This window comes from Channa argus, chromosome 2, assembly GCF_033026475.1.
Source record: "Channa argus isolate prfri chromosome 2, Channa argus male v1.0, whole genome shotgun sequence".
In the NCBI taxonomy this organism is placed as follows: Eukaryota; Metazoa; Chordata; class Actinopteri; order Anabantiformes; family Channidae; genus Channa; species Channa argus.
This window is the reverse complement of record NC_090198.1, coordinates 9,887,176-9,913,126: the sequence shown is the minus strand read 5'-3', so window position 1 is coordinate 9,913,126 and position 25,951 is coordinate 9,887,176. Positions and strand designations below refer to the sequence as shown.

The 25,951-nt window shown below is 41.4% G+C and overlaps 1 long non-coding RNA gene across 2 annotated transcripts; it reads left to right on the top strand.

Annotated features, from left to right (window-relative positions):
• The first annotated feature begins 154 nt into the window (after positions 1-154).
• LOC137112853 (uncharacterized) lies at positions 155-24,721 on the top strand. Of its 2 annotated transcripts, none has more exons than XR_010912349.1 (3): positions 155-391; positions 3,395-3,519; positions 24,100-24,721. It is a non-coding gene; the product is annotated as an uncharacterized lncRNA (long non-coding RNA). The 2 variants fall into 2 exon arrangements; XR_010912348.1 differs by having other exon boundaries at positions 156-391; positions 3,395-3,523.
• Positions 24,722-25,951: the final 1,230 nt, after the last annotated feature.

The following is a 25,951-nucleotide window of genomic DNA, read 5'->3' as shown; positions in this document are numbered from 1 at the left end:
ACTACGCTTCTGCGCAGTCTCCAGGTTGAGAAACAGAGCCCACAAAATAATTTCACAATTACTCACATGGTTGGGTTTCTTACTCCTTCTTTTTACGGGAGTATAAGGGCTTTATTTTTATTTTTTTAATGTGCAGACATGTCATCTGACTGATACTGATTGGTACTGATGGAGGGTAAACAACGGTGGTCGATGACCCTTTACCGGAATTTAGAGTTAATGACCTCATTAGATATTTGTACTTTTGCCCCGTGTCATTAAATTTTAGGAATGAACTCTGGTCTTTGTTGGTCTTTTGATGTTCTAGGTATGTTTTATTAAAAGCTCTCTGTCCAAAGATTCCGGCCTGTCCTCCAGTTCTAACTGATGTTTTGCAGATTGGTAATAAAAGGTATGTTTTTGCGCACATTTAAGTTAATTAATTCAAAAAAACAATAATGAAAATATAGCTAGAAACGTTTTGGTCTTTATTGGGTCATTTGCATCCCGCTGTTTGGATATGACTGAACTAAAGTACATGACTAACAGGTGAGAGTTGCAGATTTAGGTTATTTTACGTGCACTGTGGCTGCACGTTTTACATGCTGCATCAGCTGAGCTTCAGGACTGTCCAAAGCGAACAATTAATCATTTTTACCTGACTTTTAGACATACGCACTTAAAATATGTGACGCAGTCCATGTCAGGGTGTAGCCACAACCACAGCGCCGCCAAGCTGCTTATTTTAAGTCCTATGTTGACACCTGGTGGCAGGATGTGAAAAATCATGAAAACTCATTCTAGGAATATTTCTGTAATCTACTGTCACCTTTGTTCATCAGCTAACCCAAATTCAACTCCCATTTAATATAGTTTTACCTTATCTCATGTGACTGCAGATGCTGTTCGCCGATCAGGCATAACAATATGACCACCTGTACATTTGAATGCAATCCAGTACAGTGACTGCCATAAATTCTACTTTTCCAAAGTTATATTTTCTGAGTTTTTAGGTTGAAACTGTCAGAAAAGTTATATTTCTACCATGTGTTAATTTTAAAGGTCAAAGTGGGTAGTGGAGTACATTATAAGGAGAAGGGGTTCTAATGTTTTGGCTACCGCATTTATTTGAAATAGGCTGGTTGAAATTGCAGAGGTTGTCATAAAATTATGCCTGATGGGTGTATGTTACGTTGCAGTGGGCTAATTGTCATGTGCTGCATGAAGCCATGTTACAGATCACGCACTCAAATTCAGGTCACCGAGCACTGACTCAGAGCTGCTGGGACAAATCCCACAAAATGAACAGAGCTGCCTTTGCGCACCCGGCAGCATCACTGCCCTCCGGTGGCTGATCTAAGCATAGCATCTGTGTCTTCTCTGAGGCCCTTGGAGCCAGTCTCCTTTACTGGCTCATAGTCTAGGGCATGGATGTAGGATTTACCCTAACTCTCTTTGACATCTCTTTGTTTCCGCTCTCATACTGGATTACTCTGAACCACATATGAGAGTTTAATAGAGAGAGCTGAAGGACTTTTGTTGCAAAGAGATCTGACAGATGGATAGCTCACAAACAGGATTTTGTGGTATATCTAGCAAAGCAATTTCCCTTCCCTTTAGCCAGAGTACAGTTAATTTTTCATTGCCGGGGCTGCTGTTGGTGGTTGCAGAGTGAATTTAACATCCATTTGCCAACAATATCCATGGCCTGTCACTTTGGAGCAGAAGCTTTATTTCATGCACTGATACATGCTGCCATCTCCTCTAACTGACACACACTCACAGTGATCTCTTGCAGAGCTAGGGAGCAGAATGGCTACCTATTAAATGTACATGGGTCTGCCTCTCCAAATAGAAAATGCTGAGATGTGAAAACTTGAACCACAGCTACAGTAATTGAATGTCTTTGTGCATATGAATGCAATTTTGCAGGCGAAAGTGGCATAGAGATTGAGATGATAAGGTTTGATTTGCATGTAAATTGTTTTCCCTTGTTTCGCCTCTGTTGTATGTTTAAACTTCTCCAGTGAAACATCTTATTATGTGCGCATGTTTTTTGATGAAATGCTTTTGCCGTTTTAGAAAAAAATGTGTCTTGCTGTTGTTGATTGCAAATGTATCTCTTCCATTTGTATTCGTAAACACAGTCATGGCTTTATTTATTGCATTGCAATAGTAGAGTTGATTTGTATTTCAGCATTTACACTGCAACATATAAATCACAACATCAACAGTTTCTTTTTAGTCTGACTGAGGATTTCAACATGTGTTTTCTCTGGTCCTACACCGTACACTCTCGTAATTAATTATGAGTATGAGTGGCTTCCCTCAGCGTGCCAGCATGGCCTCCTCTTGCGCCTGGGAATGGGACAGTCTGGACACGAAGGCCAATCGTATCATAGCCCTCCAGCTGGCTCTGGGTCATTGGGCCCGCTGATTGACCCCGGTCCAGCTGAACAGACTGCAGCCCTGGGTGTCACCCTCTTCCCTCACTAGACTCTTGCAGGGACTGAGACAGATTCTCTGATGGGTCATCAAAACAAACTGCCTGTGCGGCTGGCTAGCACCAATGTCATGAATGACAAATCTCGCAGTCCCACTCCAGATCGGACTGGCTCAGAGTGCTCAGTGTGGTTCTGTCCAAGCTGCAATGCATGGCTTGCCTGGGTGTGTAGTTACAGTAATAGTGACACTGAGTGGTTTAGAATCAGACCGTAGTCATTGTTTGTTTTATGTGCTTTGCAGGAGTAATTAGGCAATGGTTGCTGAGTAAATGAATGCAGCAGCAGCTCTGTCAATAAATCTGTTTCAAGATAACTTAATTTGGCTAAGCACTGTGTTACAGAACACTGTGACACATATTATATCACATGGTTTGAAACATTCTGATGATGAATTATTGAACATAAATCCATTATCTCGAACATATTTTATTTATGATTGCACCAAGACACTGGAGGACTTTAACACTGCAGGGTAATTATTGCTCCACACTGTGTCACTTTTCTCTCAGATGCAACTGCCAGTGCAAACTGCAATGAATCAAAGAATTGCGACTTTTGATTGACATCTTGTGTATGCACAAGGCCCAGAGCAACATTAGTCCAATTGCTTTATTTAATGTTTTCTCCCTCATTCTGTTTCTCTTTTAGCATGTCTTGTAAACACTGATGCAATAATGCATTCCATTATACAGAGGAGAGGAGATGAGTGTCTCCTGTGGCTCCTCTTCATCTCAATAATAGGTCAACAGCTGTATTTAAAAAATTAATCACATTCTTGGCAGTTGCAAAGGTTAGCCGCTACACTCTGAGATGCAATATTGGAAGCTCAGATCAACAGCAAATCTCGATGGAGATGAGGAAGAGTTGCCTTTGATGAGTACAGCATGTAAATGATTTGTGTGTGTTTATAGGACACGGGGCTGGCCCTGCCTCACTCCAAGACAGCGGAGTCGGCACCACTATGTGGCAGAGGCTGGAAACAGCAGATGGAAATAAGCAACAGAGGGGAGGGCTGACCCTGCAGCAGCACTTTGCAGTTTGTACTCTCTTTCAGCGGAATAATTTGCTTTCTTATTCCTCTCACCAGCTGTCTCTGTTTAAGCCTTGTTTATTTCTTTGATAGTTTTTTTTTTATTTTTTTTTTATTCCTATGTCCTGTATCCTGTGTTCTCACTTTTCATTTATCTAAGACATTTTAAAATAAGTTCTCTGTGCTGGTATATCCTCAGCTTTTACACCCATAGTCTCAGGATCCTCTGATATAATGTGAGCTTTACTTATCACAGGCCAACTAAACAGCCTGTTTGTTAATCCTGTGTTTCCTGATGGAGACAGTATCGGCCTGTTTGTGAGTGTGTGTGTGTGTGTGTGTGTGTGGGGTTTTTTTTTTAAAAAAATTCAAATATTGATGCCTTTCTCACATCAAAGACAAATTACTTTCAGAGATATCTTGAGGTACGTGGACAGGCAGATAAAATATGAATGTTTACCTTGGATTGCTTTTAGTAATTGTGAAATATTCAAAGAGGTATTTTTGGATGCTGTTGTACGCAGGCTGACACATGGGGATGAATTTTTCAGCGGGGATCTGATTGGGCCGTCACAGTAAATGGATAGCGTTGATAAGTCAGGAACACTGCTACCCAGATTGTTGGATGAAAATCAAATACCGCATGATGCAATTGAGTGAAAGGAGTGTTGAAAAGCTCCCGTCTGTCAGGTGCTCTATCACTTCTGAGACCAGTGCCACAGATTAGCTATTATGTTGTTTGCACATGTCAGCTTCGAAAGCTTCGAAAGCTTTGGTCTGTCTACTGCCATCAAATATGAACTAACTGAGAACTTCATGATAATCATTACTTTACTGTTTTTTCATCTGAACACTTTTTAGCTCGTAATATGAGAGTCCCAGCCCAGCCATAGTTTATACATTCACGCCAGTTTTTTATGCTAATGTTATTTCTTTTCTCCTCGGAGTGTAATTAGGACTGAAACAACAATCAGAACATAAGTAATCGTCCATTAAAAGAAAATGAGAATAGTGATTCAGAAACAACAGAGAGCCTTTGGGAAATCAGATTCACCATCATTTCCTCTCACTCATTATAAGTGAAGAAGGCCAGGCCTGGAAACATCCTCCCTGGCTCCGTCGGCTTTAAAATGGCCTACTTTTGACATTATTCAGTGCAATGCAGCGTCCTCACTTGTCAGACCAGCACAGTTTCATATTCATCTTTTTCTGTACTGAGAAGACGTTACACACTCAGCTCAGGGGGTCTTCATTCAGAGAAAGTGTAACACACCCAGGTAAGAAGCTTTAATGTGATTAGAGCACCCAAACAGACTAACAGATTGAATTTTTATTTGATTTGATGTGTATCTTCAAGCATGCCTACGTAAAGCAGCAAATTTCAACAGATGGACTTAATCATTTTCATTTTGTTTTTCCTCCCCCATATTCAAACTTCAGTCATATTTGAAGTGGCTCAAGCAAATCCCCGCTGTCACCTTTCTGACCCTGCTTCCTGGAGGAAAATAGTAATGCATTCAAAGCTCAATAGGTCATTCATTATTACGGTTTGGGCCCAGCATCACAAATTCCAGACAAAAGTGAATTTCCTATTCCCTGCCAATAACAAACTCAATGTCACTTCTGAAGGTGAGGGAGCGTGATTCAATCAAGTTTTTCCTTTTTCTGTTTGACCCCAGGAAACTTTGTTAGTAAGAGAGTTGAATCACAGTTTTTCTTTCTTGTGAAATTACCACACTGGCTTCTGAGAAACACACCAGACTAACTACATGTAAACTAGACCTCTGTTAACATCACTCAAAGTCAATTTTACTGCCCCAAAATATAAAAGATATATGTAAGGATTGATTTGGGTTATTTACAAAAACAATTGATCAGTCTGCCTTTAAAAGTCAGTTCCTGGCCTGAGCCATGCAGAAAGCAAGTGTTTAAGACAAATATTCTTAGTGTGACTCTCCTCTTTTCTATACTACAGTCCTTCCATGGATTTCAGTATGTTGTGTATCCTGTACTGTTTTCACAGTCCCAGCAACAGTAATGTTTTTTTTTAAAGTACATGTCTAGCGCCTAGACTGTGATAAAAACAGCCTTGTTGTGTGACGTAGAAGCGGAGGTGCGTTGGTGTATGAGCCAGTGTTCTGCACACGGATGCTGTGCTTCCTCCCATTGCCACTACCTATGATCTGTGATCCTTGTTGTCGGGCTGTGTCTACACCCCTTAGGTCCCCAGTGTTTTAAGTACCTGTTAGCACGCATGCTACCATTCATGTTTACAGGATATTGAAAAAGACCTTTCTCAGGAAGCAGAGGCCCACTGGCCTTTGGGGAGCAGTGATCGTGCTGCTGTAAATGACTATATCACCTTTCTTTCTTCATTCTCATAATCAAAAAAGTCATCCATCTGAGGGGTGATACTCAATCAACAAGCTGTTTTTCTTTAAAGGGAATTCTTTTAAGAAGTAGAAACAGACAAGTCATCTCTGTTTTCATAGGAGTGTCTTTGCTATAAAAAGTTATATACTACACATGGCAGGCAGCAACATGAATGCATGTAATGTGTGAAGCACTGAAATGGGACTAGAAATGAATCAATGCACAAGGTAGCCCTGCTGCTGTTACTATGCACACCAGATAGATGGCTTACATTTAATTTATATAATATTCCCTGAAGAATCATTTTTATTACTGGGGATATTGGTAGGCATATTTGGCCTATAAAGAAATTAACTTTGTCTCTTTGCTAAGTACACCAATGCATCAAGCCATTATCTCGGTGATAGATGAATCATATCCAATATTACACAGGACAAATGTATTCACATTGCATATTTTTCTAATTTTTCCTGTCTGACCATCTGTGTGTGTTACGTCTTACCAAGATTAATCTGCTGATCCTACTCGGATAGAGGGCAGGTGTTTTTTTTCCCTAACACACAATAGTAAGTTCGAGCTGATATCAAAGCATAATCCATTATATTATATTTTAGGTCTTTGTAATGTATCAGGGACTGTAATTTCCACAACATATTGAGACCTGATTTATTCTGTATTAGCATTTCATGTGGTTGTGTGTGAGTGTTGTAACTAAGCAAAAGGGGGTATGGGGCAGACCAGGCACCAGAAAAGTCATATGTCATGCAATTTGAATATCGCTGGCATATGGATTTGCACTTTGTGTGCTGGAATCAGCGTGTTAAAGAACTTAAGCAGAATATCCCTTGACTGGATTAAAGGGAAGAGGGTGAACCAGGGGGATGCTGAGACCCATATGGCTGTAGAGACAGGTTGCCCCCTGACATGGTCACTGTCAGTATATACCAGGCATCCACAGCAAAAATTTCCAGGAAAAATTCCAGGAATTTCCAAGAAATTCCTACCTACACCTGTTACTATACTGGTGTGATTTACATAGACACCGTTCACCTAGCACATTGCTCAGCCTGTTATAGCCACTGTCTTACATGTGCCCTCCTAAATTCACTTATGTAGAACACTTGTCTTTCCCAAGATGTTAGACAGGACGAGTGAATGCACAGGCAGATTGCAAACTGTTGTTAATGATCGCCCTGTCAGCCAGAATCTGTATTACTTAATCTCCTGGTCCTGCTGTACATGATCAAAGTCATGCAAATGCAATGAGGTATTGATTTCTAGAGCAACCATGCTCTTGCTCTTATATCAGTCTTTTTACTGCTACCCACAGTTTCCATTAGCAAATCTAATCCCAGATTTGTCATTAAGGCAACACACAACAGCAACGATGGTCTTTCCTGTGTTTTAGTGAATGTTAAAAGCTGTTGTTTGTTGGGTGTTTAACAAAAGACACGTTATTATGTTTTATTTGATGTTATTAAAAATTGTACTGGGCAGCAGCAAAAAAAAACAATGTAAGACATGGTGATTAAGACACCGTCTGAGAGAGGAAAATGGATTTCTTCAGCTTGAAAAGGTGAATTGTCTCAGGTCACCCTCCAGGCACCTGCCATATGCAAAGTAATTCATCTCATGCTTTGTCCTAGTAGTGATAAATTTCAAGCATTATGAATCTGGATATTTGCCCATAAAAGACTTTAAATGATATTTACGTAATGGGTCTTCTTTTTTTTCCCTTACATGAAACAACAATAACTAGTTTAAATGTCACCAATAATGAGGTCCTTGGATTTGCAATAAATATTTTGTCCACTTAGGGGCAGAAGAAACAAGCTAGGAGCAAGACACAGACAATTGACCACCTTTCACTGATACAACTCTTCACAAATCATTTCTTCTTTATTCTTCTGCAAATGCTGAAGGATATTTATTTGGAGTCACTTGCAGAATGACCCTAAATGTCCAGTACTAGATTTCTGTTTGGTTCTGGTTTGGTTTCCATCAGTTGCTGAGGGAAAATTAGACCCTTTGGCTGCTTCATGTTCCACTACTCTCCAGCTAGCTGCTGACTTTGTCCCTCTGCTGTTTGGTGCTGGGTGGCCTTCGCTAGTTTTCTATTTTTCCAAAACTTTTTTTTTTTTTGTGGGCAAAAAAAAATGTGCTATTAAAAATGATGAGACTTATGAGATCAAAATCTCAAAAGTTGGTAAGAAAAATAATATGTTACATGAAAATCTATTTCAAGTTTCCTTATCTCCCTTGAAAATATGTTGAGTTTTTACAGGTATAATAACTTTTAGTGATGTACTCTTTTTAAATAATAAAGTAATTGTAACTGTAATTCTTTAACATAGCATAGACTATTATCTTATATCAGCAGAGAAGCTCAGACAAAAAAAAGACTGTCGAGTGGTAAAAGCCCCTATCGAGGAACATCGCTGTTTAGTGGTCCTGTCTGAAATCGCTTCACCATTGCTGTCAGCTGAACTCACATCCACACAGTGGCTGTGCTTGTGTGTAGAAGGCACCCTTCAGTTTTCTAATTGATGACTACTGGGTGCAGTCGAACAGAAGCAGTCTACTGGCAAACACACAGGAGGAAACCGCTGCCAAGACAGCTTTTCTATCAGATTGCTCTTTGAACTCCAGGCTCACATGCTGCTGACAAACTCTGACTCTGCGTGGTGGCGTACTCCCGTGCCCCTTGCCTTCCTTCCTCTGCTCAATCCTAGAGACCTTGTGGAATCTACAAAGTCAATACTGGAGTCTAAGGACGGGAAATATCCTACTGTTTACCCTCTGAAACATGTGCAATCTCTGGCACTCTGTGATTCTAACTTATCTCTAAATGGAAACAGTGTTGTTTCCTTTCTTTCACACCACTACCTAGCAGCCGAATGGCGTGACCTCTTTCCTCTAGATAATTTCAGACATGAGAGGCCCGTTTCAGCCCTGTCTTTCTTTCCTCTTTGCCTGCACAGCCTGGCCTTCATTAGGATGACTCATTGGTTGCACATGGCCAACGTGGACTGTGTGTTATCCTCATGCAAATAGACCTGAGGAAATTGCTGAGTGTTCTATCATAAGACAAGCCCTGAAGGAGATTTCCTTGGCTTGCTTTGCACGCGTGGCCTGGCGTCAGCCCGGTGGCAAGGGGAATAATGAGGCTTAGCGTGACCAGGGCCTTAAGCTTTGCAGGTCCTCACGCCTCACTGAAAACTGATATCTACAGAGGGCCGGACACAGAGCCCTGAGGGATCTCTCATGCTGTCCTTTGGGAGATTAGCACTGCTACCCTTCACCTTGTATGCTTCCTTTCTTAATTCTCTAAGCTAATAGTGTTCTCACACATCAGCGAGAGAACCCAAGCAGTTGTAAAGATTTGATGTGTTGTGGTTACTTTATGTGGTCAATGAGAGGCCTGGTGATGGAATTCAGCCTAGGCTCAGTGAGCTCATGCACTCCTTCTGGTATGCTTATTAAAGTATGAGTCTGCTTTCAGGACTAGAGACCTTGGGTTTCCATCTTAAATAATAGCTAAAATGTGAGGGTAAACTGTAGATTACTCCAGAGGGAACAAAACCTCCCTCCACAAAAAACAGCGTCTCCTCTAATTATATTAATGTGGTATTAACACGACTTTTGTACTTCTACATTTAACTCTTTACAATTAGCTTATTTTGAATTAATATAATTTAGAGGTGCATTCCTGTATATTGATAAATCTGAGTGTCTTTCTTATTTTGTAACTAGTTTTGCACCGTATCAAAAGACACACACGCTGATATATCAAACTGTATATTGGAGGAAAATGTGATCCAAACAACATGACTCAGTACCGATCTGAAAAAAACATGCAGCACAGTGGATCACTGTGAACGTCACAAAGCATAGGTTTAAGTGGACGCACACACAACATAAGCTCTATTGTTATGTATTTCTATGTGTGTTCTCTTGTGCCCTGGGTGAAGATGAAAAGTTTTTGGACTTGTAACCCCTCTTTCCCCGCTGGTAATCACCCCAGAGCCCTGTAATCCCTGGCGCATGCATATGCCACCGGGGGAATATTACTGTTCATAATATTAATCTGCTCTCAAATTCCTTTCTGTTACCAAGATGAGGGGCCTCGTACACCATGTTCTTATGGGTATTAAGTGTGCTACAAGAGATTCATCGAGAGGTAGATTCTGACTCGTCAGGGATCAAGCCCAGCCTGAGGTCGTATCGCTGCTTTAAGGAACACCCGCAAGCACGCAAAACCCATCTCCATATTCTCATAAACAGCCTGACATGAAAGACGCTGTGGAACAGCAGGGACTCAAATCCACACCCAGCCCACATGAATCTTGTCAGCCTCATCCAGCAGAGGGTTAAAGCCTCTTTAAGGTGCACGGTCCCAGGCTGTGATACCTGACTTAGCAGCAGGTAAACCTCGTGCCACGAGGCTGAGGAGAGCTGCATTGTCTCCATCAGCTGATCAAAGGCACAGCACTACCACCAAACATTTCTAAAACCACAGGAACAGAAATGAATAGGATCCCTGCCTGGATTTGAGCTCCCATTCCCATTCAGCTGGTGTTCGTCATCCTTTACCTGAAATTTGGAATTCTAACATTTGTTATACATAGCTTAGCGCCAAGGTGGATTTGTGGCTTTAAAAAGGCCTTGGCAGAACAATGTAATCATACGAAACCTTTTGGAAATATATTATTTAAAAATACAATACTAACAACTACAAGTAGAGCAATCAAAGAGTATTTGTCTATGAGGCGTAGAGTAACATATATGTACAAAGTGTGTGTGTGAGTGTGTATATATATAAAGAGAGGGAGAGAAAGAAAGAAGTTGAGTTAGTCGTACAGACCACAGCCTCACCCTGTTCTTAAGCTTTCTGTCCTTATAAGTTAATTTTGCTTTTTTTCCTTCCCCCCTATGACTTGTGCATGTACTTGCCTGCAATGTCTGAGCGGGTGCAGAATTGGATGCAGCCCACTGTGTCACTCAGAGTATTTATGCAATCAGGAAGTAAACAGGCAGAGGTGCAGAGGTGCAGTGGTGCCAGTGGCGTGTGAAATCTGCCAGCAGGATTGACATTTGAATGACGGATACCTGTAAAATAAGAAGGAAGGATTATGTGTCTAGTGTTACACAAAACACTCAGCTCCATTACTGAGGGATTCCATCCTCTCCCCAAGGTATAAGAAGAGAAAGCCTGTCTGAAGTTAGGCTGAAGTAAAATGAAGAGAAAGGCCTCCACTGCCACATTCAGATCATTTTGATGTCTGGGAGATGCACTTTCAATTATAAAGGCAGTGCTGCATGTAAAGCTGTTTGTTCAGTTCCCTGAGCAGAACAGCCAAAGTGAGAACTTGTAATGGAAAGTCGTTCTCTTGAAACAGTGAGCATTTACATGCCAGGTGTTTATGTTCTGCCTTCAGAAGAGATTGGATTGAAATCTACATTATTTCTACATTATGTGTCTCCATGTCTGATCTTGTGGAGAGGAACAAAGAAGGATGGAGGAATTGATATTGCGGCGTATTGATCGATGTTTGCTGATGCCTCTGTATGGTTCGCCTGTAAGTGGTGTGGCGTGTTACGACCCTTAACTTTCTTCTAGAGGGGTATTAGTCACCATTAGCTGTTCTAAGGTCACCTTGTAATGAGCTGACCATCCCTGTGGCGGTGACACTGTCAGAGTGTCACTTGGCATATGTGGACTTGTATCTTAACCTTGACCAAAGAAGATGTATTTTTTCAGTAGTTAAAGATTTCCAATGGGGCCCAAGGCTATATGGCCTCAGGGATTTTACTGTCCAACCCCCTCTGCTTATCCTGCTGCCTGCCCTGTTAGCTATCAGTATAAATGCAGACCACCAGTCATGCATTAAGTGCATAATTATTCCATTTCCAAGATAAATCTGGTGTACAGTGTCATATCCATCATGGCTGTCACCGCTTACATGGAGAGTAGGGCACTAAATGAAAGGTTTTTTGCTCATATGCACTTCTATAAAGTCATCAATTTTGAGTAGTCTATTCATTGTTTGTTTGACAGATGTGAGCTAATAATGAATGATCAAGCAATGCCCCTCAAACAGGAACAACCAGAATAAGCATGCATGGTCACTGAAGAGGGGGGGGGGGTTGTCATTCCACGACACAAACAGAGCTTGACAGGCAATCCTCTTCGGCATTACCCCATATTTTTTCCAAGGTTGCTGTTCTGGCAATGGCGACAATGTCAGAAATTTGTAGCGATCAATATTTGTGAGTGTGTCTGATCAAGAGAAGGACCAATAAACAAGTGTTAACAAAGGGACTAGACCATACCAGTGTGGATTTACAGCTTGTATACACTGGGATATGATCCCAAAACAGTGGTTCAGTCTTCACATGGAGCCAAAAGAGGAGCTCTGATCCTTGTCCCCACCTTGTTTCACAATAAATAACACTGCTTGTCCACTCAGGATGGACATGGAAAACAGATTTAGGCCTTGATCATAGGATGATGTTTTTTTTTTGTTTTTTTTTCATTTTATTTTGTGTCATTCTCTTTAACATGGGATTAGTCATGTTACTGCTGATCTAAAGCTGAAGTAAGTCTTCTGGGCTGATTGGAAGTAAAGCAGGTTATGTGATGTACATAATAGGAATATTTAGGCAATATTGGGGTTATTTTGAAAGGTTTAGACGAGGGCAGCAAAGCACTGATTTTACATTACTTCTCTCTAGGGGCTTAGGTTTGAAGACACGTTGCAATGTCTCATTCAAAGATCAAAATGAAAATAGCTACTACCTTTCACAATGTGTAGGAAGGTTTAAATCCAATTATTGACCATAGAAATTTGTGATACTACTTGTAACTTTCAGTTTTCTGTTTATAAAATTTTCTTTTATTAGGAAATTTAACCTGGTTTGATTTATTGTCAGCAAAAACATTTTCATTTGTTATCTGATATTTGAAATCAGACTCTCTTTGTCGAGGAATATTGGATGCATTACAAATGTATCCATCATTCTTGGGGGCTGTATGTGCCATAAATTATGGGTATTAGTGTAGAATAGTGATTGTTATCGTACAGAGTCCAACAAAAGATAGTCTAAATGCTGCTTCAAGCTCCCAAACTGAACTGTGAAGATATGTCAAGTGTTACATGCTTGACTGCCCCTGTTGCATTTACAGTAATTGATTCTTTTCAATGATTTGAAAATGCTGAGGCTCCTGCTGGAATTGCATGTTTAAAGAAGTGCAGGCATGTCACGCATGGCTTGCCTCCATAGATATGATGCTGCCTTGTAATACAATCTGGCCTTTCTGCACCAAACCAAGATGATTAACTCCTCTGGCCACAAGTGTTGCTGGACTTCCTCCCCTGGATTATGCCCATTTTCGCACTCTCAGTGTAATGTCATGCATAATGCCACAGAGTGTGGATAGATTTTTTATTTGATTTTATCCTAACTTGGCTTTGGGAATGTGGATATTATTCAGTTGTTGCCTTTTTGTACTTAGCTGTCCGATTTTTAACCCAAATCTTTTTAAACATCTTGACACATATTAACATGTTTAATGTGTAAATAACAATTTTACTAAGCACTAAGTGAAACAAAATGTTAGTCCACAGAGGCAGCATAGAGTGTATACATTTTAAGATGTTGTTATCACAGTGGTTCTATAAGTAAAATAATCAACACAATTTTTAAAAGCTAAAGATGTTTCTCAACTAATTTAATTATGTCATTAGTAATTTATGCATTTCCACTGTTTTGTATATTGCAACATTGCTGTCAAAATGACCTCGATCCCATCATTCTTTTAAAAAGCAGCCTACGGATTGTTGCTGAACTGGAGACCAACTTGTGCACAAACAATGCAAAAAAATATATTCATCAAATGTGCTAAGGCTCTGCTGTACACAGCCTTTATCGGTATTTTACTGGTAAACAACAGAGAAGTTATTTTAGAAATGAAGCAATTAGGCAGATCCAAAATGAACACAGCCCCCTTGTAAACCAGCACATGGCAATGTCATTTGCATGCCTTTGAATAACTAATCTCTGAGGGGAGTTCCTTCAGATGGAATTCTCAATGCCATGCACTCTTTTTTTTAAACACTGCAAACAAACAAACAAAAGCATCCTGGGTCCAGAGTTACTTTAGCTGCCCCCCTGCTCCGCATCCTACCTCTCTCTGTCTCTCTCTTTTTCCGCTGTCAGTTGACCTACAGCTGACTGACAGTGACGGTGAAGGCCATCGCCACCAGCAGCAAAAAATTGGGAGGGGGGTATCCTCTTATTAGATGAACAGGGATGGTGGAAAAGGGGAAAACTGCATCTCAAGTTTGGTCTTAATTACAATCACCATCCATCATGGTCACAGCATTTCTATTCAACCAGCTGATCGAGGACATGACAAATGAATGTGGGAATAAACGGAGTGTCAGGCTCAGAGAGGAGATGGATGTTCTCTCAGCAGGGAGGGGTGGCAGAAGTACAGTTAGTGCTGGCAAGTATCCAGAGCTTCTGCATTCGATGTCTGTCCACGCATCACCCCAGGGGCCAGAAGCAGAAGTACATTCCCTCTTCTGGACCTGCTGTCACACACACACCTCTTCCCTATTTATTAGTGAGTTAACACTATGTCACACTGCTAGACTTTCATGTCCCCCACCACCTGCCCTCAAAACTCCAACCTTACCTCCTCGATCTGAAGTATCTGGATGTCAATCAAAGAAAAATGGCTTCTCTTGGCTCTTTGAAAAGGTTTTTTTTACAACTTCCATGGCCTGATGGTGCGATGTAGCAATAATGTATGATGAATGTGAAGAGTTGTACTCGTTGTTGTCAGGATGTAATTATAAAACAGACGCAGTGAACATTAGCCGAGCTCATGATTAAAGACAGTTTAGCACAATGCGTTGTTTTATTCTGCCCAACTGTGTTCACGGTAGGAGCTGGAGGCCAGTGTGCCCATTGATGTGTAAAGCAGAGCAAAGGGTTGCTGAGTTCAGACTGAATTAGACACCATTAGAAAGTGTTTGACTGACATACTGTAAGCCTCTTCTTCTTCAGACATTATTAGCAAACTCACTTTGATCCTATTATACAGCAGACAATTGTTATTCTAGAAATGAAGAAAAAATAATAATGTTATAAAGATTAATGCACCCCTACACCTCATTCTTCCATCCGCCCACTTTTGCATAGACCCGGCTCATATAAATTTGAATTGGTTTTTCAATTATTAGAGTGCCTCAGCTCTCTCTGGCTAAACAAAGACTTTCCATCGGATTCGTTGAGATGAAGTTAGATTATGCATTACCGCAATATCCAATTTAATAACTCTGATTTTCCTTTATTGTTTTTTCTGTTTGCATTGTATTCCTTTAAACGACTTAACCAGGCTGCATGGAAGGCTGGCATAGACGGGAGTTCTGCAGCTTCCCATGACAAAGAGGTACACAGGGCTCACATCACGGACTGAGAGTATGAATAAATACAGGGCCTCTTCAGTGTGGATGACATAAAGTTGAATTTGTGGTTGAAGTGACTTAGTGGAGCAGAATAAATGTGATTAAATTAATTATTAATTACAGAGCTCAAATAGCTTCAGATATAACTGTGATCATTGTCAGTTTTTCGGTTTAACACACTTCATCTTAGATCTTGCACCCATTGTTCTCTGACTCTGTTGGATTTTTTTGTGGAGTTTGAAGTAGCAGGTAGTTTGTCTAGAGTATATAGCTATAAGTATTTTGAAGTACACATGGTACAGTATGTGTGTATATCCTTTTTTTTTTAACTGTCAAGTGGCCAATCTTTGCCCGGAAAGATCTCAGAGCTCCGCTTTTCTAAAAACGAGTCTGTCAGCAATGTCATTTTAAATTTGAAGAATTATAGTGATTGAGCTGCATAAACAACCTGCAGAGGAAGTCAGATTCACTGTCATATCCAGATGCTTTGGTCTGAGAAACAAAGAGAGTGGATAAAGGGATTGTGATCGCAGCTCCGTGGCATATTGGAACAAAAGCCCAACCTGAATGATTTATCTTTTTCCCGTCTTTGACGCAGAGAAATTCTGTCTCCCTACAGCCGGTGTTTGAGCTCCGCTGGTGGAGTACCTGGGGAAGGCAACACCATGCAAGACAGTCAGCTGTGAAGCTCTTGTCCCCATATTTAGTCTATGCAGAGAGACGGCATACAAAAAGAAAAGGGAGTACAGCAGTTCTGGCCTCGGGCTATCTTGTGTAGGGCTCCCTGAGCTTCAACAAAGTGCGTGAGACATTTTTGAAACACAGATGCATTTTGTTACAGAAGAATAGATGAGAAGTAATGGCAACTCATAAAAATTAAAAAAGGAAAGCTCTGATGCATAGCATGTTTCAACAAGATCCCTGGGTGATTACATCCTCTAACAGAATACTTGCTATGGCTTGCTAGAATTAAAGCCAAGAGGTAGTGTTAAGGCCATTTGATACGAATCTGTCACTCGACACCTCCCGTGATACCTTACAGTACATGATGTAAGTGAAAACTCTTGAACTCCTAAGTGCTACCTCTCAAAGCCCGGCTTCATGCACGTCTGCAGTTTATATTTATTTATGTGCTTTTAAAAAAATTGATTTCCCTTATTATGCCAGAGCTCCGATATTCTAAAGACATCTGTTATGTTATTAATTTCACATAAATCTTAAGCTCCTCTATGCTTGAAATGAGGCTTCATTCAAGCTGAAGTAATGAAACATGATTGTAAGTCCCTCACGTGGAAGAGGCTGTCATACAATATTGAGTTGCTTATAATCACTGTGTAATCTCACTGTCTGCCAGGGGAGGGCGGCGCGAAATCCTACAATAAAACAATGTCTTGAGGAGATCAGAAGCCTTTCCCTGTATCTGGCAGGATAAAGAGGCAGCGAGGGAGGAAAAGTGTCTCCCTGGTCGTCAACAGAGAAAAACTGCAGATTGACGCTGTGTACCCAACCGCTGTGATATGTGCTAATTGTCTAGATCATAGTGTTGCGTGTTTGCTTGAACTTAGGTTATCGTGCGAGCGAGTGCCTGGCAGTGCACAGAGAGACCCAAGGCCCCGTGTGTGCAATAGAGTTGAGGACACCCACTGCTGTGACTGACAGCGTCACTAATTCTCAAGCTAGCAGGTTAAAGACCCATGGGTACAAGCCACAATTTCTCATGAGAAAAAACTGTGATAGGTCCTCGCTGGCATGAATAATAACATGTCCAAGTAAAAAAGAAAGCTGTGTGTGTACACATCTTCATCGGTCATTGATTTCAGCTGCACCAGTGTTATTTGGCCTGTGCTTTGTTTTATCTGGGGTGCACAGACTGCTTGGGCTGAATGCCATGCAATGAAGGTGTCACTTGTTTTGATGTGTTTAATGTCAGCGCTGTGGACAGCTACAGCCATAACGTTTTACAAGACAGACAGACACTGTTGCCAGGGGTCACAAGTCACGGCAAACCTGATGACTGGACTCTCACTTGGCCGTTTTTGTGTCTTCGTGTAGTTCCCGCCAACCTCCACCACAGTGCCATTGCATTACTTGGCAAGCCTTGTTACGTAGCTGTCCTGCGACCAACAAGCCTCCAGCAGAATAGAGTCATTTCATAAATTGTTTGCACATGGCATTCAATCTGTGATTAATACCCAGTGACGTATAATGTACTTCATTACAAACATCAGTCAGGGGAACACAGAGCTTTATCTGCTGTCTCCATCCAACACTCCTGCTTCTGCTCGGGCTAATTATTTTTTGTGCAAGACAGCACAAGAGGAGCAAGTGACACAAAAACACAGTTGAAATTGGGATAGACCTCATCATTGTTTGGCTGCGCCCACAACTTAATTAAAATTCGCAAAGAGCCTGGCTCCTTTGTTCCCGCTCTATTGCAGCATTGTTCATCAGAAGTGAGCAGGAGTACAAATAATCGAGTGCAAACACTTCCTCCGGTGAGGCCAGCCCTTTCTCTAGAGGTTTACCCTACTTTACTTTTCAAACTGACAGAAATGGGTTGTATCAAGTCTGCCACGGCATCGCTTCATTAAAGAAGTAGCCTGCTTTACAACAAACAAACAATACGCCCAGCCATCCCAATCCCACAACCCTCCTGAGCAGGCACGTGCACACTTGCCACCCCACCCATCCAAAATGTGTCACATCCCCAGCAATCTGTAATTTTGGACTCGAGGGGTTAATTGCCTGCCATGGCATCAAAGGAGAGTTTTGATGTGCTTTTTGAGGGCTGTCTTTAGCCAAGCTGGGGAGTAGAAGGGAGAGAGGAGCGAAAGGAGGGAGGGAATGTGGTGAGAGCAGAAGGAGAGGAGGGCACATGAGATTTCACTCGCGGCATAGCAGCGCAGGCGTCTCCTCAGGTAATCCTGCCTCTCAAAGGCATTATTGAATTTTCTTGTTTTTCTTCTTCTCTTTGTCAAGACGGGGAGGAGAGAGCGTGTGCAGAGGCAGAATGGGGGGGGGGGGGTTAAACAGAGTGAGCTTGACTTCTGAAGGGTCTGCAGCGGGTGCTTGATTCTCATTCACCTCTGCAGATCCACGTCAAAACACAGCCAGACCTTTTAAGGCGCCTGGCTTTGAAGTGAGAGGAGAGCCTCAAATCCAAGCTCTCCGCCACATATGCCCAGTCTGAAAAATTAGCAGCCATGTGCGTCTCCTTGCCCCTTTGAAGTTCCATGCACTGCTCTTCTCTCCAACAGAGAAATCAGAAGCTATGCAGCCTGACTCTCAGATTAAGGATACTGATCATGCTGGATGGTAGTGCGGGTAAAATTCCTCGTCTGTGGCTTTTGTTCAGTCAGACCATGAAAACCTTTACCTTGTTAACACTGTTTACCTAACTCTTCAGAAAAGCTCTGCAAAGTTGAAACAACTGGTAAAACAGTCAGCTGTGACAAAACGCCTTTGTGATCTGCCGTATGTGGATCTAAAGAGATGCACGTGAATCAAACCAGCAGCTTCACACGTCTAAGACAATAACCGAGTTACTTTTCTTTACCAATAAAAGCTGTAGAGATTTTGTCCTAGCTGACAAGAAGATCTTTGTTGTTTATGAACAGCAAATAAGACTAGTTATGGCTAACTGGCCTATGAAGCTGCTTCAGATTCAATCAAACACGCAACACAAGGGCAGCATTGAAGGGCAGAGCATTTGCCCCGAGGTACACTAGTGTAAAAACAGCAAGGGTGTAGAAGGACTGGAGACATGCTCTGTAAGCCCTAGGAAAAAAGTTATGTAAGACAAAAAAGGTTTTACAAAAATCATAGAAATCCTATGTAACAATATGATTAGACTTTTTAAAAAGCAATTGTGAAAATGATTCACATTCTCTTGGTTTAATGCAGACCTGCTGTAGTTGCACAGAGGTGAGACTTTGTGAGACCCGTCAAGAGACGAGTATTAACCACACAATGCTGCTTATCCCATTGTAATCTGAACTGATTGGAAGGGTTTGATTAAAAGCGAAGGGGGCCACACGCCTCCTAATCCCTGCTGAGCAAGGCTCCGTGACCCCGTCTAACCTCCTCAAATGCCATACGGCCCCCTCCTGTCAAGACGGCTCAATGCGCACTACCAGACGGTGGAGTGTGCTGTGCAGGAGTTTAAGGCCACTAATCCCCAAGCTTGTCTTGTCCCTTTCTCCTCTTATCCCCACCGATGAGACTTTTTCTCATCACAAGAAGATTTGAGAGATGACTGCTATTTTGGAGCTGGAAAGTGAAATAGCCCCAATGGGCTGTGTAAACATTGTGGCTTAGTGCTAACTGTCATATGAGAAGCTTCGAAACTCGTCTCCATACTTCTAAGGCAAACAAATCCGCATCTTGTTATGAGGGAATCTGCTGTGCTAAAGCCTTGCTTAGTGACACATGTTGTTGTCAGAGGGTTTGTCTAAACAGGTATCACAGCTGTAAGCTGTCGTATCACTGTGCATCATTGGCATCCTCTGAACTTACTGTCACCACATCATCCACCCAGTTCACGAGGAAGCATCAGTATCAGGGGTTTCCGTGAGAAACATCATTTTAGTGTCAGTAACACAGCAATAACATCTGGGTGTGAGTGTACCTGTGTGTGTTCAAACAAACGTGCATTTAGGCAAAAACCCCATCCTCAAGAGCATCTTTAAGGGGCCTCGTTTGCAGCGAGTGTCGGAAGTCATCTCTAAAACCCCTCAACTCCCTTCCGTTTGGCGTCTGACTACAATGAGAGAAATTGTCAGGCAGAGATGTGTTTGTGTGAGCGTGAGTGTGGGAGAGATAAGAGGAAGGGATCAGCTCGCTGTCAGTGTCAGTCCCAGATGGTTTCCTGTTAGCAAGCTGAGAAAAAGTGCATGTTTGAATGAGTATATACTGTATGGTATGTTTTTTTTTTACACGGTGTGTGTTCATACATGTGTTTGGAGGTAGCATGGTGGTGTTGGTTCTCTGCAGGCGGCGCCCTGTACGGCTCTGATCAGATCTTATCGAGCTCAGAGAGGAAGCTCTTGTGAAGTGGCTGGGTGCTGAGTGGGACTGATTCAGGTGTCAGAAGGAGAAAGAAAGAAAGATTAATGGCCTCTCTCAAATGAAGGCCTTCCTCCTGTTGCCCCGACACTGCCTATCAGGGAGGGTTGCACTAACTGACCAGGGATCGCCTGGGACAGGTAGGGTTTTTTTAAGGCCTCTCTGTTGATTGGTTTGGCATGTCCCGTGGAGGAGGTCACTGAGTGATGGAGTGCCGAGAGGACAGCAGACTGCCTTTGGCTGGCCTCTTCAAACAGCTCCTTCATTCATAGTCCTGACTCTAGCAAGTCTCGTGAGGCCAGCTGCAGATGAAAAGGTTCTAACAGGTTGTCAGTAGGTCTCAACTCTCAGTAGCTCTCCTTACCTAATGAGGATATGGAGACACCAGTTTGAATAGAACTAAACCCCCACTTCTTTTTCTGCTGCTCGTTTGAAAATTAAACGAAACGCCATGCTGAACAATTTGTGAAACGTGGAAACATGTTGACACACAAGACTTGATCTTGTTGACGTCTTCACAACACCACATTCACCACACTCCCAAATGTCTAATAATTATGACTAATTTTCTGCTAAATAGCATATCATGTTAGGGCAGATTGAGGCCAACAGAAAAACAGAAAATTGATCTCAGACGTTTCGAAGAGTATTTTAACTACTGTAGTTCCACTGCAATCAGAAAACGTTCAGTAATTTTATTTGTGTTTTTGTTTCTTTTTTTTTTTTTTGCTTGGAAAATGTTCTTCTCAATGCATTGTTTGTTAACAGACAGGATGCAACATGCAGGTCCAGGTTTTAAATGCATACGAGCAGATAAATGAGGTAATACTACGTCTTTTTAAGACTAAATGAATATGTTACAATGTGCCTGCACATACCTCTGGGGCCTAAAAGGAGACTAAAAACTGTTAGCGTTTCCAGATTTGTAAAACAGGTCTAATGAATTGCACATTCACTGTTTTTGAGTTGGATTTAATTAGAGAAAGCAACTCAGGGAGGATTTTGTTCTTTTTAACAGCAGTGATGGCAGGCAGACACAGAGGCCTTTGGCAGGAATATGTAAGCGTCTCCTGTATTGTAGAAGTCATCTCACCTTACACATTCACACTGGATCGAGTCTTTTGTGCTCTTTTGGCACTATTACCCATCAAGGTTGTTTGGTGTTGCGTCAGAACAGGCTACTTTCCTCTCCTTGATGGGCTCAGACACTTTTTTTGGCTCTAGTCACTATAGTTATAGACCTTTACTGCATAAACATGTTGACAAATGCCCCTTTGTAAACTTTGTTGCTAGCGACATTTATTCAGTAACAAAGCAGTTACTTGAGCTGGCTCCCCGGGCTTGCTTTCTTTTCGGGCTACTGATCACTTGTCTGCACGCCAGTGGCCCCTGGGCTGCTAGCCCACCCATGACGGGGGCTCCATGAAGGAACTTATTTATAATTGCCGCTGAGGAAAGGTTTCCTAAAAGCATTTTTCGCTTTAATGAAGTTTACTGGCACCGGTAAGCTGGTGTGTAGCCAAAAGGTTTTAGCATTCTTTAGTAACATGTTAATATGATTTGTCTTGGCAACAAGCAAAAAGTGAAATTGGCACAGAGAGTAGCCATGAGCGGGAATCCCAATGCCAAATTTGTCATCCATGTTTTTACTTTGAGGTGGGGTTGGAGGAAAAAATGTAATTAAGGCCATTGTTGCAGTTCTCTGTGGGGGAGCATTTACTTTGGCTAAGCCTTGTAATTATGAATGATATCCTTTTTGGCCTGCTTTACTTTTTGTCCCTGCTGTAAAAATTGGATTTGTTCCACACACCCCTGCAAGACACAAGATAATCTTTGACCTGAATTGTCATCACCTGCATTGGCTGCTCAGAGCAATCCCTTCTCCTTTCATTTAGCCCATTCACTTAAAAGCTTGCCATCTCATAAGCGGCCGTGTTAACACCATGATCACAAAAAGATGACCGCCCTGCCCGCACAGAGGCTGACTCATCCCATCAGCATTAGGTTACCTGGCTGCCCCACTATTCACTGTACCTGTTGAGAAAGCCATTAGAGCAGTGATATGCTAAGGCAAGAGGCTGGGATGACCCATAAGGCTTTGGTTGATGGTGTGAAGGCTCCTCCAGGCCTGAGTGCTCTCTCTCTCACTGAGTGTCTCCTCTGACCTGGCCAGTTAGGACTAGCACAGAACAGGCTTTCATTCCACCCAGCCCTGCGGCTTCAGGTCCTAATAAAGCTACCATTTGATCCCCTTGAATTTCTAAATCGTTCTCCTTTTGATTCCCTCTTAACTCAGCCTGTGTTTTTCCACTTTGTTCTGAATGGAGAGTCAGGTTTCTGCTCCCAGTGATGGAGTGTTAGGTGAACTGTGTATGGCTCTGTTTGTGTTTAGTAGTCTGTCGACAAGAATTATGGCTCAGCGATGAGATATTTAAAGCAGGTTATTGCTGTGAAGATACAGCATGAATGATATTGTTATTTGTATGTGCTTATGAATGTAAACATTATAAAGTTCACAGTTCCTACGGTTTGTGAGCGGAGTATCACACACATGTTTGATCAGTTGTCCACATTACTTTTGCACGTGGTTGTGATCAGTTGTGTCACAAATGATCAAGTAAAACCTTGTAGAAGTCTGTTTTTTATTTATTTATTTTTCATTCATTTATTTCTGTTGCAAACACAAAACAACAGTGATATATAATTTATTCTACATACATTGATGCAATAAGCAATACTTGGCTTACAGGGGACATATTTAGAAGGAGAGAGTAGTGTGGTTGCGTTTAAAATGCACAGAATGGAGTAGCTAAATAACATGAGGAAACTTGTGAATTTAAGAGGCCCAGAAAATTATGGGTTTGCATTGAAAGGTTGATAACTATCTGGTGTAATGAGCAAGGTGCACTTATTAATTTGCACGCCTGCCTCAGGGCAGGGTCCAGTGTTTTATTTGTGCAGTGTTTCATCTCCCAAATGCCTCTCTTTCACTGCTGAGAGTGCTGGTTAAGGAAATTACACCCCAGGTAGCGGCCACTCCCAGCCTTTGTTAACTGAATGCCCTTTTTTTTTATCACTGTTGTCCAACAAGTTTCTACTGTGAGTCTTGTTTTCATAATTGTTGCTTTAAATACACAAATTAAAATCCAATTATTATATAGGGTGTGTGTGTGTAATTACAAAGGTTGAAACACACTGTTGAATCTTGTGCTTTGAATGTGGCCTTTATCCTCCAGTAGAATACCTAGGCATAAAAACGTTACGTTGTTAGCATTTATTCATACGGCAGTTAAATGACTCATTGCTATACAAGTGCAGCTGTGTGGAGTGTTAGAGGTAATAATTACAAGGCTCTATTGTCAATGTGGGAGTGAGATAAGAAGGTTAAAGATGTTTATATTGTTGATGAGTTGTACAGTTTGGAGCGTGTTATTTAATTAAAGACGGGGTGATCTACTGGTTTTGGTTTAATTTTAGAATGTTCTACAATTATGTCAGATTATACATTTACAGATAAGGACAGTGTAATGTAGTTTCATGTTGTGTTGCACTTATATTACAACCTAACTTATACAACAACTACAACTTCACTTCAAACTATATTTGATTGAAAGTTATCTCAAATGTTGAAATGTTGAGTTTGATTTTTGTTTGTTTGTTTTTTTAAATATAGGCTCATTTTGAACTTGATGCCAGCAAACGCTTCTCAAAGTTTGGACAAGGGCATGTTGCATCATCTCTGAGAGACCACTTGAGAAGAAGGTGGCAGGGTGTTTGGATCAAGGTTGTTTCTTTGCATGGTAGGACTTTACCATGTATTTGAAAATACAACAATGAACTGTTGAACTGCTGAATATTGTTTTTTTTCTCTTTATTCTCTTTAACTAGTTTTGACAGGTTCCCTCACATATTATTTTTTTCCCCTGTGTAGTTTTGAAATGTCTTGCTGCCATCAATTTTATATATGTTTCATAAAATTAAGAATCAGATTTTTCAGTTTCAGTTCATTTGAAAAGTTTTACCATCTTAAATAAAATATAGATTTTAAGTAATTTGCAGATTATTACATTCTGTTCAGTTTTTTTACACGGTGTTCCAGCTCTTTCACAAATTGAATGTAGTTTTTTCGGTTGGTGCTGCATCATACTATAGTGTTCTGTATTTTACAATATTGTGTCACATCAAATTATTTGTATTATGTTTTGTCATTTTGAGGCAGTATTCAATACAGTAACATCTTATACCATATGGTATTGTATGATGGTGTAGTTTTGTAATAAATTCTGGTATATAACTGATAATTGTGTCTTACAGTATACTTAAGGGTAAAATATAATTAAGCTACAATAAGAGATTAGATAGTATTTGAAAATGAAATTATTTTTTAAATAAATTGTCTTTTCCTCCGACATTTCTAATTGACGCCTTTCTCCTTGCACTCTCTGCAGCTTTCAAAGCACTGTCCAATTGTCAGGGGAGCATTATGTGTTGGGCCCCGCTCACTCAGATCACAAAGACAGTATTTCCTGACATGTGTTGGTGCCTTGGCCTGTACTCGTGCCCGACTCTGTGTGTGTGCCTCTGGCACTCAGCAGAACAGGGGGAAATGAAAGAACTCTTATGCTGGTGCCAGTCACAGATGCCCAGCACCACCACACACCCCCAACACCGCATGCTCTGTCTGCATTCCCCTCTGACACTGTCCGAACGAGGCCCTGAACAGACCTCCAGGTGGCCCCATTAGCAGGAAAAGTATGTCAGTGGAGCTGCCCAGGGAGTGTGAATGGAGCAGGCTGTTCCTGAATTTTGGTTCCCTAGGAGCAAAATAGATAGGAAGTAGGGCTGTGCAGTTAATTATAAAAACAAGAAAATATTGACTGCTGCAGTTTTTTAATTACTTTAACAACATGGTATTTCTTTGTATTTTTAAGCATGAAAAAGGAAAACATTTAGCTTTCTGCATATATTTAAAAATTATCATAATCGCAGCACTAAGCAAAAAGTTTTTGGTCATATTCTAGGGTCCTAGAAGAGGAATAGGGAGTAGAGGCTTTGGGATTTGCGCCACTGTGCATGTGTTTGTGCACTTCGCAGTGTAGCATCCAGACACCAGCCTAGTCAGATCCAGGCCCAGCCTCTCAGCTATCTGTTCCACAAGCTGAGATCAAAGTATCGGTGCTGGCAAATGTGCCCAGGCTCCGGCGCAGCCTTTCTCCAGCAGATTCTGAACAGGAACAGCCCCAGCATGTCTTGTTGAGACTGGGGAGAGGAACTGAAAGATTCATAGGCTGGACGTGTCATTAACAAACTGCATGACTGATGTCCCATCTGACTAATAATGTCACAACTCAAAAGAAGACAACTAAAAGGCAAATATTTTCAAATGTATGATTTCTTACCCATTTGCACCCATCCAGACATAGTGCAAGAGAGATTTCTGTCTCTCTTTTGCGACTCTTCTCCTCATGTTTTGTGAACGATCCAGGATTTGTTTAGTATATGCGAAGGGAGAGTGCAATGGAAAC